This window comes from Chenopodium album, chromosome 10 (genome assembly GCF_948465745.1).
Source record: "Chenopodium album chromosome 10, dcCheAlbu1.1, whole genome shotgun sequence".
NCBI classification, from domain to species: Eukaryota; Viridiplantae; Streptophyta; class Magnoliopsida; order Caryophyllales; family Amaranthaceae; genus Chenopodium; species Chenopodium album.
The window spans coordinates 36658613-36672019 of NC_137843.1; the positions used below are offsets into that span (position 1 = coordinate 36658613).

Consider the following 13407-nt stretch of genomic DNA (forward strand, 5'->3'; position numbering starts at 1 on the left):
AGATGAGAATATACACTAACTCACTTTCGTAGGAATCACGGTCAATTTTAGCAACTAAAGACAAGCCATTTAAACCCCTAGATCGCTCTAGAGGACGAGTGATGCTCTCGTAAAGGTTTCCAAAGAGGTTAACTTATAACTCTTTTTATTAAAAAGGAGGCAAAGTAAAAAGAAAAGAAAAGAAAAGGATTAAAACCTTGAAAAGAAAAGAAATGCTTATACAAAGGCCTTTTGCACATGATCAAGGCACGAAGGATATCAAGCTTTCTAAAACAACAATGGTAAGCATGTTCTAAGATATCGAGGGTTGATTGAAACAATGGGTATGCTAAGCGTAGAGAACTAATGAGGCGCAATCCACTTTCATCCCAACCAATCTAACTGCGTTCTCTCTAATGGTTTCAAATCTTCCCTTAGTAAGCGTCTCTATGGTTCCACGATGGAACCGGAAGAGAATAGAATTTGAGGGTTCTCGACATCTCGACCTTGCATCCTTTTTCTTTAGGCTTTAACTCATAACGCCCTCCCTCAGTGTATGAGTCAACCACTAGGTCGAAAGGACTTTCCCAAAGGTTGTAACGTAAGGGCAAAAGGTTAGGGGTAGGCTTTAAATTTAGAATTTAGTGGTACACCTAGATTATGAAGCAAAGGTTGGCCACACCTCGACACCAAAACCAAGAAGTCACCAAACAAAAACTAACTAATACCCCCAAGCCTATTCAAAGCTATATCCACAAGCATATATACAAAAAGCGTAAACGCTTCTCCCCTAAGCTAAAAGGAAGCATTGTCCTCAATGCGAGAAAAGGGAAAAGAATCACAAAAAACTGTGTTTTGAATTTTTTTTCATTTTCTCTCTTTTTTTATGTAATTTTCATTTTATCAAAACAATTGTCCTCGCCTCTTATAACTTTGGGCGGCTTTTTCTATTTTGCATTTATTATGTCCTTGGCTTTTCTAACTTTGGACGGCTTTTTCGATTTTTTTCATTTGCCATTATTCACAATATATACAAAAGACGAGCTTGCTTACAAATAAAACCAATATCCAACCTTTTAGACCACAAACTCCAAAAACATGACCATTTGCTTCACAAAAACCAATAATGGAACAAAAAGAAACAAAAGGCTCAAAATTCTAAAGATGTGGCTTGAAAAGAAGGGAAATGGCTCAAATGCTTAGCAAGATGGCAAATGTAAACCTAATGAACTAAAAATAAAGAAGAAAATCCTAGAAATGAAAAATTACCACCCAGAAAATTGGCCTTTGTCCTTCCTAGTTGGTTTGGTCTCGTGTTTGAGAATTATGAGTAAAGATTCAAGATTAGGGATGCTATGGTGAAGGATCTACGCCGCACAATAAAAAATGATGAAGGCTTGAAAAAGAGAAATCCTCATACGGTTGTAGAAAAAACTTACTAAAGGTGTCAAATCCACCAAAGGAAGCAACTCCGTCTTACCACAAACCAAAAGAATCCGGCTTCAAGTCCCCAAAAGTTTTAAACCGCTACCTTAGCATACCCTATCCTAGAATCAACCAAAGATACTCTCAAACCGTGCAAACCATTGTATTTAGGAAGAAAAATAGCCAATGTGCAAGTTCAAGTGGTATTAAGTCCAAAGTAAAAGCAAAAAGATGAAGAAAGAAAAGCAATGCCTCAAAACATTTTATTCATATTCACAAAAACAAGTTATGTTTTTATTTTTTTTTTATTTTTTTTAGGGATAAAAAGAAAAGAAAAGAATAAGAAAAAGAGAAAAGGAAAACATGAAGGAAGATGAAAACAAAAGAAAAAGAAGAAAAGGAAAATGAAATGAAAAATAGAAAAGTATAGGAGAAGTAGAAAGCAATAAGGAAGTAATGCTAACACACATAAATCCCAATCAACAAATAAGTGAACATTCGGCCACAACGCCAATGTTCCCAAACACACTAGGGTGTTAAAAAGCAAACAACCTCGAACCATTCAACTTCTCCTAGAACTAATCCCAGACTAAGCAACCAAGAAAAGAAAAAGAAAATAAATAGAAAGATCTCACCGGGCGCCAAAGCTATTGCACATTAAACAAGGCGAAAGAGTGCCTTTATGAATCATCGAAATCCAAAGCATAAGCAATAGAGCAAGGTGAGAAATAAATAAATAAAAAAAAACTAGATACAAAGAAAATTGTTAGTAACTTCAATACAAAAGAAAAGAAGAAAATAGGAAACTAAATGTAGGAAAATAAAGAAAAAGCAAGTAATAGTAGCAGTAAGGGTCAGAATCATCAGACTAAAATAGTATCAAGAGACAAGAAATCAGACAGTCATCAACAGGAATCATCATAATAAAGACACAGAGAAACTCAGCGGACAACGATCAGCGAAACAAACAACAAACCAATAACCGGGCAGAGAAATCAGCAGAAATACAACAGCAGCATCATAAAACCGAACGACACAGAGATCAATACCAGAAGCATAGGAGACCAGGAATGAACTACAAAAGCAGAGGGGGAATATGGTGAAGCACAGAAACAAATGCAGAAAGCACCCCCAAGCTTAGACTGGACTACCCCCCTAACTCTAAACCTAAAGACATATAAGAACCCGAGAAACATCATATAAAGCACATAAGAAGGGTGGCTAGCCATGGTAGTATCACTCCGCACTATGGTAAGGGGTAGAATGAGAACTCCCCTCACCGGTCTCCATCGCATGACCAGAGCTAGCCATCTCGCTCACGTCCATGGGAGCCTTACCCCTTAACTTACCATCCCTCATAGCTCTATCATCCTCAAAATAATGAGACCAATCATCTAAGACCGGCTCACCCGACCTACCCCACCGCCCAAAAGTCTCAGGGTCCGAAAAGGGCGAAGGATTAGCCGGATCATATGCATAATCACAACCACCGGGCCGCCGATAGTCGTAAGTGGTCGGGGTGGTGCCTATGATAGAACTAGGGTGAACATGAGGGCCCTCACAATAAGGGTAGCAAGGCCGAGGACCAATGGTAGGATCAAAAGGTTCCCACTGAGGAATAGGTCCTTACTGGACCGGGAGATACGGGTAGTTCACATAGGGCTCGATTTCCCCCCTCCGAACATGCAAATCGTACAATTGATTTGTATGATAGTCATAACCAAGATTAGGGGTTTGCATAGAAGGCATAGAATATAACACATTAGCAATAGAATCAAGCCTAGCATGAATGGTTGACAAATCAAAAGTAGAAGGAGTAAGAGAGGGGGAAGGAATAGGTGTACCTTCCGGTTCAACTGTGGGAATAGTTTGAACATTCGATGAGAAAGCATTGATCGAGCGGCCTCTTGTATGAATTGTCCTACGTCGAATAGAAGGGTCAATATCTCGCATCGGAGGCCTCCAAGATAAGGAATCTTTCTCTCTTGGTCGGGTAGTTGCCTCTTTGCATGGGATTAAGAACCATTCTTTAACCTGAGAAACTTTCCAAATGAAGACATTATCCTTTCTAGTACGATCGAGGAACTTTTGGTTCACAAGGGCGGAGATGTTGAGGAAATAGAAGAAGATTTTTCTCGAGGATCAATAATTGGGGGAAGCTCATTTAACAAAGTCTTATAGTCGTCATTGATACAAAGAGCTAGGATAGAAATCATCCCTCCCAATTAGATGATCCCCGATAGGCTAACTCCATCACGGATATCCAAGAGTCGATTCATAAAGTGCTCTGTGAAATCCACTAACTCAATCTCAAAGTCATTTTGGTCGGCTATCCACAACCAACAAAGCTCCTCTCAAGAGATAGCTCCGAAAGAGTCCTTGGAGCAAAGAGCGTAAGTGAGGAGACGGTTGAAATACCGCATAGCCGGATGAATCATGAAGGCGGTCTTGGAATTTTGAGGCTCATACTTCCCTTCCTCCGAGATAGTTCTCCACCAAAGTTGCTCATTATATCCATGATCATCTGCCATTCTACCATGCGCCAGATAGATACAATGATCCGCGTCCTCAGCCCATGGAAACTTGAAGTATGAACATAGTTGAGAATTCGTCAATGAGTGATCATGATTGAAAAGTTGAAAAGTCAAAATCCTTGAGGAATCGTCACCCGGTTCTCGGACTACTTCAAGAGAGGAAAGAAATTCATAGGTCACCCTAGCGTAAGTAGGGGCACTCAAATCCAAGAACTCTAAAAGATCAAGGCCCTTTGCAAGAAGCCGAACGTCCTCATCTATGCCAAGAAACTTGGTTGTTGCTTGATCGTAAAATCTTGTTGGTTTTAGCTTTCTCTTGGATAGACGCTTGAAACGATCCCAATGTGATTCTTTAGAAAATTCAATGACGTATGTCTCTTCTACCTCGGGTGGAGGTGGAACAACATGCCTTGGTTTGCTTGAACTTGATCTTGCCCGCTTTTGGTGACGGATTGGAGCCATCTACAAGAAGGAAAACAACTCATGAGCAAATCTTACATTTGTCAAATTTCAATAATAAGCATAAGTAATTGCTCAAGAATCAAGCACAAAAGCAATTATCTCAAAATAGAAACAAGTAAGAGACCAAATCATGAGATGGCTACATATGAACAAAATGCCATTAATATAAAATCATGAATTTGAAGCAAGTAAGCATGGATTAAAGGCAAAAATGAACTTAAGAGACCAAATCATGAATCAAATTGAGCAAAATAACTCAAACATTGAATTATCAAAGCAATAAAACCATCATAAAGAATACCCATGAGAGAGAAAATGACTAACAATGGTGAATCAAGAAATCAAGCATGGTATACAAAATCATCATGAAAAAGCTTCAATTTATCATCCAATAACATCATTCAACACAAATTACAAGCTAAAAGGACCAACAATGGAGTTCTACCATGAAAGCAAAAACAAGGTTTCAAGCTTGAACAATGAGGAAGAAGATGACTAGAAAATAACAAATTATACCTCAATGAAGCCTTGAATTACTTGCAAATTGCCAAAAATGAAGATTTAAGAACAGATAGAACACCCAAAGACAAGATTCAAGCACTAAATCAAAACATAAAAATTTCAAAATTAACCCCAATTTTCGAATTTCAAGTTCAAATTTCTGGAATTTTTTTGTTTTGGAAGGGATTTGATTATGCTTTGATGTAATTTGTGAATAAATGATTATGAAAGATGAGTAATTGTGTGAATTTGCAAAGGTTTGGAAGGGTTGAAGATAGAAGAATGAATTACGGAGTAAGGGGAAATCGGGTAGAGAGAATGGAGAAATAAGGTTGGTGCGTGTTGGGGTAATAAGGTGGGGGGTGCTGAACACACTGGCGCCAGGCGACGGTGCGTGCGCGCAGGTGACAGTGCGTGCGCACCTGGCGACAGCAGGGGGGTCAAAAACAGCCCAAAATTGCTGCCTACCTGGTGCGTGCGCACCAGGTAGGGGCTGGGGTTGTTCAAATAAAACAGGCCAAAATTGCTGCCCTTGGGGTGCGCGCGCAGGGCTGGGGTGCGTGCGTACCAAGGGGGTACGGAGATGGTTAAAAAACCGTCAAATTTTGTCAAAGTTAGTGAAAATTTTCTGACCCCTTTGGTGTGCGCGCACAACCTATGGTGCGCGTGCACCAAGCAAGAATATTTCAGACATGAATATACTCTCGTGTTTGCATAATGAGATATTTGAAAGTGCATTCGAAAAAGAGTAGAAAATCAATAAAAATGCAAACATGAGAGCATATGACCCCAACAACCTTTCCACCTAAACTTATCCAAACCTCGAGAAAGCTTGAAATAACACCAAAATTGTTGGAAATTTTCTCCGAACCAATCTCATGGTACCTAATATCAAGATAACAAACAAAAATAAAGAGAAATAAGAAAAATCTCAAGGATAAAAGAAATATAAAAAACCGGGTTGCCTCCCCAGTAGCGCTTGTTTAACGTCACAGCTCGACGTCCTCCACCAATTAAGGTGGTTGTCGGAAAAGCAATGAGTGAACAAGGCCAACAAAAGCACCGTCGAAATACTTCTTGAGACGATGGCCATTGACCTTAAATGGAGAAGAAAAATCCATCATTGAGACCTCTACAACACCACTTGGAAAAACAGTCTTGACCAAATAGGGACCGCTCCATCTTGACATGAGCTTTCCGGGAAACAACTTCATTTTTGAATGGTAGAGAAGAACCTTATCGCCAACACAAAAATCTTTCTTCTCAATAAGCTTGTCATGTGTTTTCTTGGAACGAGATTTATACACAATAGCACAATCATAAGCATCAAACCGAAGCTCCTCTAGCTCATGAAGATCTAACCACCTTTTCTCCCCCGCACTTGCCAAGTCAAAATTTATCTTCTTGATTGCCCACAAAGCACGGTGTTCAATTTCAACCGGGAGATGGCATGACTTGCCGTAGACTAAACGGTATGAAGTGGTACCTATGGGGTTCTTAAAAGCCGATCGATAGGTCCAAAGAGCATCATCCAACTTATCCGACCAATCCTTTAGATTTCTCGCAATCGTCTTTTCAAGGATAAGTTTGATTTGACAGTTAGAGACTTTCAGTTGGCCGCTCGATTGGGGATGATATGGGAGGCCGAATCTTTGATGGACCCCATGCTTTCTCAACATCTTTTCAAAGGCATGGTGAATAAAATGAGAACCATTGTCGCTTATCACCGCCTTTGGTACCCCAAATCTTGGAAAGATTATCTTCTTAAACAACTTCATAACCACCTTGTGGTCATTAGTTGGGGAGGCAATGGCCTCAACCCACTTAGACACGTAATCGACCGCCAAAAGAATATATTTATTTCCGAAATATGAAGGGAATGGTCCCATAAAATCAATACCCCACACATCAAACACTTCCAACTCAAGTATGGGTTGTTGAGGCATTTCATTTCTCTTGGAGATGTTCCCGACTCTTTGACATCGGTCACATGTCTTGACAAAGCCCCATGAATCATTAAAGAGATGTGGCCACCATAATCCGCATTGAAGGACCTTAGTGGCGGTCTTAGAGACACCCATATGGCCCCCGCTTGGATCCGAATGGCACATTTTCAAAACACTAGGCACTTCTTCGTTTGGTACACAACGTCTAAGTAAGCCATCGACCCCTCGCTTGTATAAGATGGGATCATGCCACACATAATGCCTTGCCTCTCTCTTGAGCTTCTTTCTTTGATTATTAGAAAAGGAAGGAGGAAACTCCCCACATGCAAGAAAGTTCACTAAATCGGCAAACCATGGGAGCTCCATTGGTTCAATAGCATACAAGAAATCATCAAGCATCCTATCCTCAATTTGAGAACCATCATCATGAGTTTGAGAATCTTCTAAACGAGAAAGATGATCCGCCACAACATTTTCCGCTCCTCTTTTATCCCTAATCTCATTGTCAAAGGTTTGGAGCTCAAGAACCCACCGAATCAACCTTGGCTTGGACTCTTTCTTGGCAAAAAGATACTTGAGAGCCACATGATCCGTGAAGACAATGGTTTTGGAACCCAATAGATAACAACGGAACTTCTCAAAAGCATGAACTATAGCCAAGAATTCCTTCTCCGTTGTAGTGTAATTCCATTGAGCTCCATTTAGAGTCTTGGACATATAATAGATCGCATGAAGTTTCTTGTCCACTCTTTGACCTAAGACACCTCCTATTGTCGAATCACTTGCATCACACATCAACTCAAATGGTAAATCCCATCTTGGAGCTTGAACAATAGGAGTAGAGATTAGAGCTTTCTTCAACTTATTGAATGCCTCCAAACACTTATCATCAAACACAAACTCGACATCTTTTTAAAGAAGATCATTAAGGGGCTTTGCAATGAGCGAGAAATCCTTGATGAATCTTCTATAAAACCCGGCATGCCCTAAGAAAGATCTCACTCCCTTTACGTTCACTGGAGGTGGAAGCTTTTCAATGACTTCAATTTTAGCTTTATCCACCTCTATCCCCTTATGAGAGATCTTGTGGCCAAGGACTATGCCTTCCTCCACCATGAAGTGACATTTCTCCCAATTCAAGACCAAGTTCACCTTCTCACTCCTTGAAAGACATTTTTCAAGGTTTTCAAGGCATGCCTCAAATGAAACACCTCCTACAGAGAAGTCGTCCATAAAAACCTCCATCTCCTCTTCCAACATATCTCTAAATATACTCATCATGCATCTTTGAAATGTCGCGGGAGCATTGCAAAGGCCGAATGGCATTCTCCTATAAGCAAATGTACTATATGGAAAAGTGAAAGTTGTTTTCTCTTGGTCATCCGGGTGGATAGGGATTTGGTAAAATCCCAAATAACCATCAAGAAAACAATAGTTTTTGTGCCTTGTTAGTCTTTCAAGCATTTGATCAATAAAAGGAAGGGGGAAATGATCTTTCTTTGTTGATGTGTTTAGACGTCTATAGTCTATACACATCCTCTACCCCGTGACCGTCCTCGTCGGAATGAGCTCACCTTTCTCATTTTCAACGACGGTCATACCTCCCTTCTTTGTGACAACGTGAACGGGAGAAACCCACCTAGAACTAGAAATGGGGAATATGATTCCCGCATCAAAAAGTTTGGTGATCTCCTTTTTCACTACCTCTCCAATTTGGGGGTGTAGCTTTCGTTGCCTCTCAATAGAAGGTAAATCACCCTCCTCAAGAGTTATGTGATGTGTACATAAAGCGGGGCTTATACCTTTGAGGTCATCAATGGTATAACCCAAAGCACTTCGGTGCTTTTTCAAAACACCACACAACTTTTGAGCTTGATGCTCACTCAAAGAAGAGCAAACAATCACGGGAAAAGTGGAGTTGGGTCCCAAAAATTCATACTTAAGGTGTGATGGAAGAGGTTTGAGCTCAACCATTGGAGCACCTTTACCTTCCTTTGATGTTGCAACTTGTAACGCTTCTCGGCTAGAATTGCTCAAACACATTTGCTCTTCAACATCCTCAAAGCTTCCATTGAGCAAATCTTCATACAAACCCATCTCCTTGTTTGGAGTACCTATCTTTTCCTTATTCAACAAAACATTCTCAAGAGCATCGTTAGAAGTGAGCAATTGCTCATGCATAGAAGACACAACATGATCGAGAGAATCAATTAACATACAATTTTCTAAAGAAGAACTTGGATACTTCATGCTATCATTTAAATCAAATTCTATCACTTTATCCCCTACTTTGAGCGAAATTTTAGCACTTTTCACATCTATCAAAGCACCCGAAGTAGCAAGGAATGGTCTCCCTACAATGATGGGAATATTAGCATCTTCATCCATCTCAAGCACAACAAAATCCACCGGAATAACAAATTTCCCAACCCTCAAAGGAACATCCTCTACCTTACCCTTAGGAAACTTAATTGACCTATCAGCCAATTTCAAAGTGATGTTAGTAGGTAAGAGTTCCCCTAGATCAAGTCTTTGGTACACCGAGTATGGCATAAGGCTAACACTAGCTCCTAGGTCACACAAGGCATTCTCAATTTGCATTTTATAAATGGCACAAGAGATAGAAAAGTTTCCGGGGTCTTTTAGCTTAGGTGGCATCTTGTTCATTATGATAGCACTACAATTCTCGGTCAAGTTCACCGTCTCTACACCATCACATGTCCTCCTACCACTTAAAATGTCCTTGAGGAATTTTGCGTAGTTGGGCATTTGGGTGACAACTTCAGTAAATAGTAGAGAAAGGTGAAGTTGCTTAAGCATGTCAATGAATCTTCCAAATTGTTCATCTAACTTGTGTGTCATGAATTTTTGTGGATAAGGAAGCTTGGGTTTCACAATCTCTTTCTCCACTCTCACCTCACTAGGCTTCTCAATCTCAACCTCACTCAAAGATGCACCATCTTTCTCATCTTCAACCAAAACCCCTTTTGTGCCCTCTTTAGTCTCACTCTTCCTAAGCAAACTCTCCTCAAGAATCTTACCACTCCTTGTGACAATAGCATTAACCGGTCTCTTAGGATCTATGCCTTGGGAAGGTAAAGAAGAAGAACTAGCATGGTCTTTCAAAGCATTAGCAAGTTGAGAAATTTGATTTTCAAGCATCTTATTATGAGTCATCATTTCATTAAATTTCTTATCACTTACGGTCATGTAAGTGTTCAACAACTTTGTTTGATTTTCAATGATTTCTTCCAAATTTGTTCTATGTGAAGAAGAAGAGGATTGAACATAGGAATTATCATTTTGGGCCTTTGGAGCAAATCTGGGTGGAGGGCCTCTTTGAGCATTATTTTGAAAATTGCCTCTACCTTGATTGTTCCAATTACCCCTACTTTGATTTTGACCATAACCTTGATTATGGTTACCACTACCTTGATTATGATTCCCATAACCTTGGTTTGGATTACCATAATTTTGGTTTTGATTTTGGCTACTATAACCTTGATTGTTATAGTTACCTCGAGAACCTTGGTTCCTATAACCACCAACTTGGTTATAGTTGTCAAAATTGCCATGATTGTTTTAATTCCTATTCCATTGACCTCTTTGATTCTCAAACCTAGAATCATGATTAGTTGACACATAGTTCACATGCTCATTCACATTTCCATCTTGATCATCACAAACATCCATACATGCATGAGGGCAACTAGAAACATCATGATCATACGACCCACAATAATCACAAAACAAGCATCCACTAGGCATGTTACTAGAAGAAGGAAGGGGTTGAGAATTAGAAGACGTACCTCTCCCCTTAGATTGGGAGGGAAGACTTAAAACTTGGTAGGTAGCACTTTAAAACTTTGCCTTGACAGCGGACATCTCCTTCCCCAAGTTTGTCATTTGAGAGTATATATTGTTGATTGCATTTAGATAATCAACTAAGTACACCAAAGAGCTACTCTTGCTAGTTGACTGTCTTTCTCCATCTTGCCAATCTGTATAATACCTCACTACGTCTTCAATTATATCCACTACTTCCTCTTCCATTTTGTTCATGATACGACCTCCGGCTCCTCCATCTAAACATGATTTTCCTTGAGCGCTAAGGCCTCCATAGAAGATTTGAATGATTTGATAGGTTGAAATTCCGTGATGAAGACATTCTCTTTGATACTCCTTGTATCTCTCCCATGCTTCAAAGAGGCTCTCACTTGGCTTTTGCTTGAAACCTTGAATCAAAGCTCTAGCCTCCGCCGTTTTCTTTTGAGGAAAGAAACGGGATAGAAATTCCTTGGTTACCTCGTCCCATGTCCTTAGAGATTTCGGCTTAACCTCCTTGTCTAGCCATTCCAAAGAATGCCCTATGAAAGAAAAGGGAAAGAGCTTGAGGCGGATGAATTCTTGGGAAATTCCGTTCACCTTGATAGTATTGCAATATTTCTCGAACTCCTTGGGATGGTTTAGTGGGCTTTCATGCTTGGCCCCACTAAATTGTCGCGTCTCTATCAAAGTGATCATTGTCGGTCTTATTTTAAAATCATTTGTCGATGCTGTAGGTGGAGCAATCCCACTCTCAAATCTATATGCACCGGGAATCCCCAATTCTTTCAATGCCACTCTCGGATTTTCTCCCATTCTTGTTTGTTCTTCTTGTTGTGGCTCTTCTTCACTTGAAATGCTAGGGCTCAAAGATCGTCTAGCACCCCTCAACCTTGCAATAGTTCTCTCAGTTTCCTGATCAAATGGCACTAGTGAATGATCACGTGCTCTATGCATAAAATCTCAAAAGTAATAGTTAGTAGCACGGCTACAAATGTAGCCTAAAAGAAAATCTTTTTTTATTTTCAATTAATGGTGAAATAGACTCAACAACTATAACAAAGTACCAATATCACTCCCCGGCAACGGCGCCATTTTTGACACGAGGAAAATGTAGGTCGTTCTCAACCCTTTCCTAGAGCCAAAGAAAATTTATAAACACTCGACCAACCTAATACGAGTATATGGTAAGTCAAGGGTCGAACCCAAGGGAATGAGTAGGTGCAAGCTATAGCCTAGGTCAAGCTACTTCGAAAATTGCGGGAAGATGCAATTAGTAACTAAGGTATCGAGAAAAATAGATAAATCGAGAAATTCAATATACTAAACACTAGGGATATAGGTTCCACATGCAAGCTCAATGATTATGCTAATTGAAGGATCACTCAATCAATTCAAACATTGCAAAGGACAAACAATAGTTGCAATCAAAGGAATTCAAGGGCTATCTCCTATAAGCCAAGCTAGGGTTCACTATGAATGGCTAACTAGGAAAATCACAATCAAATTCAATCAATTAAAACAATTCTCAAATCAAGGGTTCATGTCATTGAAATTTGCAATGCAATCTAGATTAATCTTATAGGTTAATCACTCATAGTCTAATTAATCACAAGCACAACTATGTCAACCAATTTAATTGCACCATTCAAATCAATTTAGCGTCATCAACTAGCAAAAATCATCAATCTAGCATGCTTCCCCTTCTCCCTAGCAACTAATCTACTCACTAAACATGGTGAAATTAAGAAACAAAAAAAATTCAATCAAATTCATATTCATTTTAAGCTTAATCAAAAGAAAATCAATCAATCAACAAATTCTAAAGCAAGGAATGTAATCTCAATCAAAATCCAAGAAACTAGAACGAATTGCATTAAAAGTAAATCAAGGGAAAGAAATCTTACAAACATTCATAGAATTGAAGAAGGAATTTCAAGATCATATTGAAATCTAAGATCAAATTCATGGACAAACAAGTAAATCTTGAGCTTCTCTCTCTACTTTCTCTCTCTACTATTTCTGGAAAAATTCTCCCTCTCGTACAAAGTTAAGTCGTCCTCAAAAAGAAAGTCAAAAGTTATAAATAAGAAAAATCGAGCGAAAAGGGTCGCACAGGCCGTGCGCACGCACAAACCAGCCGCGCGCGCGAACAGCTGGGTCTGCGCGCACGCACCCCTGTGCCGCGCGCGCGCACCCCTGTGCGATGCACTTGGCTTTGGCTCCTTCGCTTGCTTGATCAAACTCCGCGCTCCAGAGCATCCCCATCATTAGTGCACTCGAGATGATGCCCGCGAACACGGCAGTCCCAAAATGAGAAAATTGACCTGATTATTCACCTACAAAACACAAATAAAACAAAGAGAGAAAGCGTAGCAAGGTAAAACTAAAACTAAAATTATGAATTATCAACTAAAAATATAAGAAACTCGTAAAAACCAATCGAGAACTAAAGTGAATTATAAAAATGGAAAATCAAATAAAACTAAGAGAATTATATGAAAATGATGAAAGAAATAAAGAAAATGAACCTAAATCTTATTCTTTTGAGCGCCATAAACGACGCTCATCAAATTCCCCCAAGCTAAACTTTTGCTCGTCCTCGAGCAAAACAAAATCAAACCCAAGGGAAAATGATGACACTACTCAAGCAAATAAAGAAACAAGAAAATTAGTGAAGATGAGAATATACACTAACTCACTTTCGTAGGAATCACGGTCAATTTTAGCAACTA

The 13407-nt window shown here is 39.5% G+C and overlaps 1 non-coding gene across 1 annotated transcript; it reads left to right on the forward strand.

The window, feature by feature from the left end:
• Positions 1–10997: 10997 nt before the first annotated feature.
• On the forward strand, positions 10998–11103 carry LOC145565741 (small nucleolar RNA R71). Its single transcript, XR_014095122.1, has one exon. It is a non-coding gene; the product is annotated as a small nucleolar RNA R71 (small nucleolar RNA).
• Positions 11104–13407: the final 2304 nt, after the last annotated feature.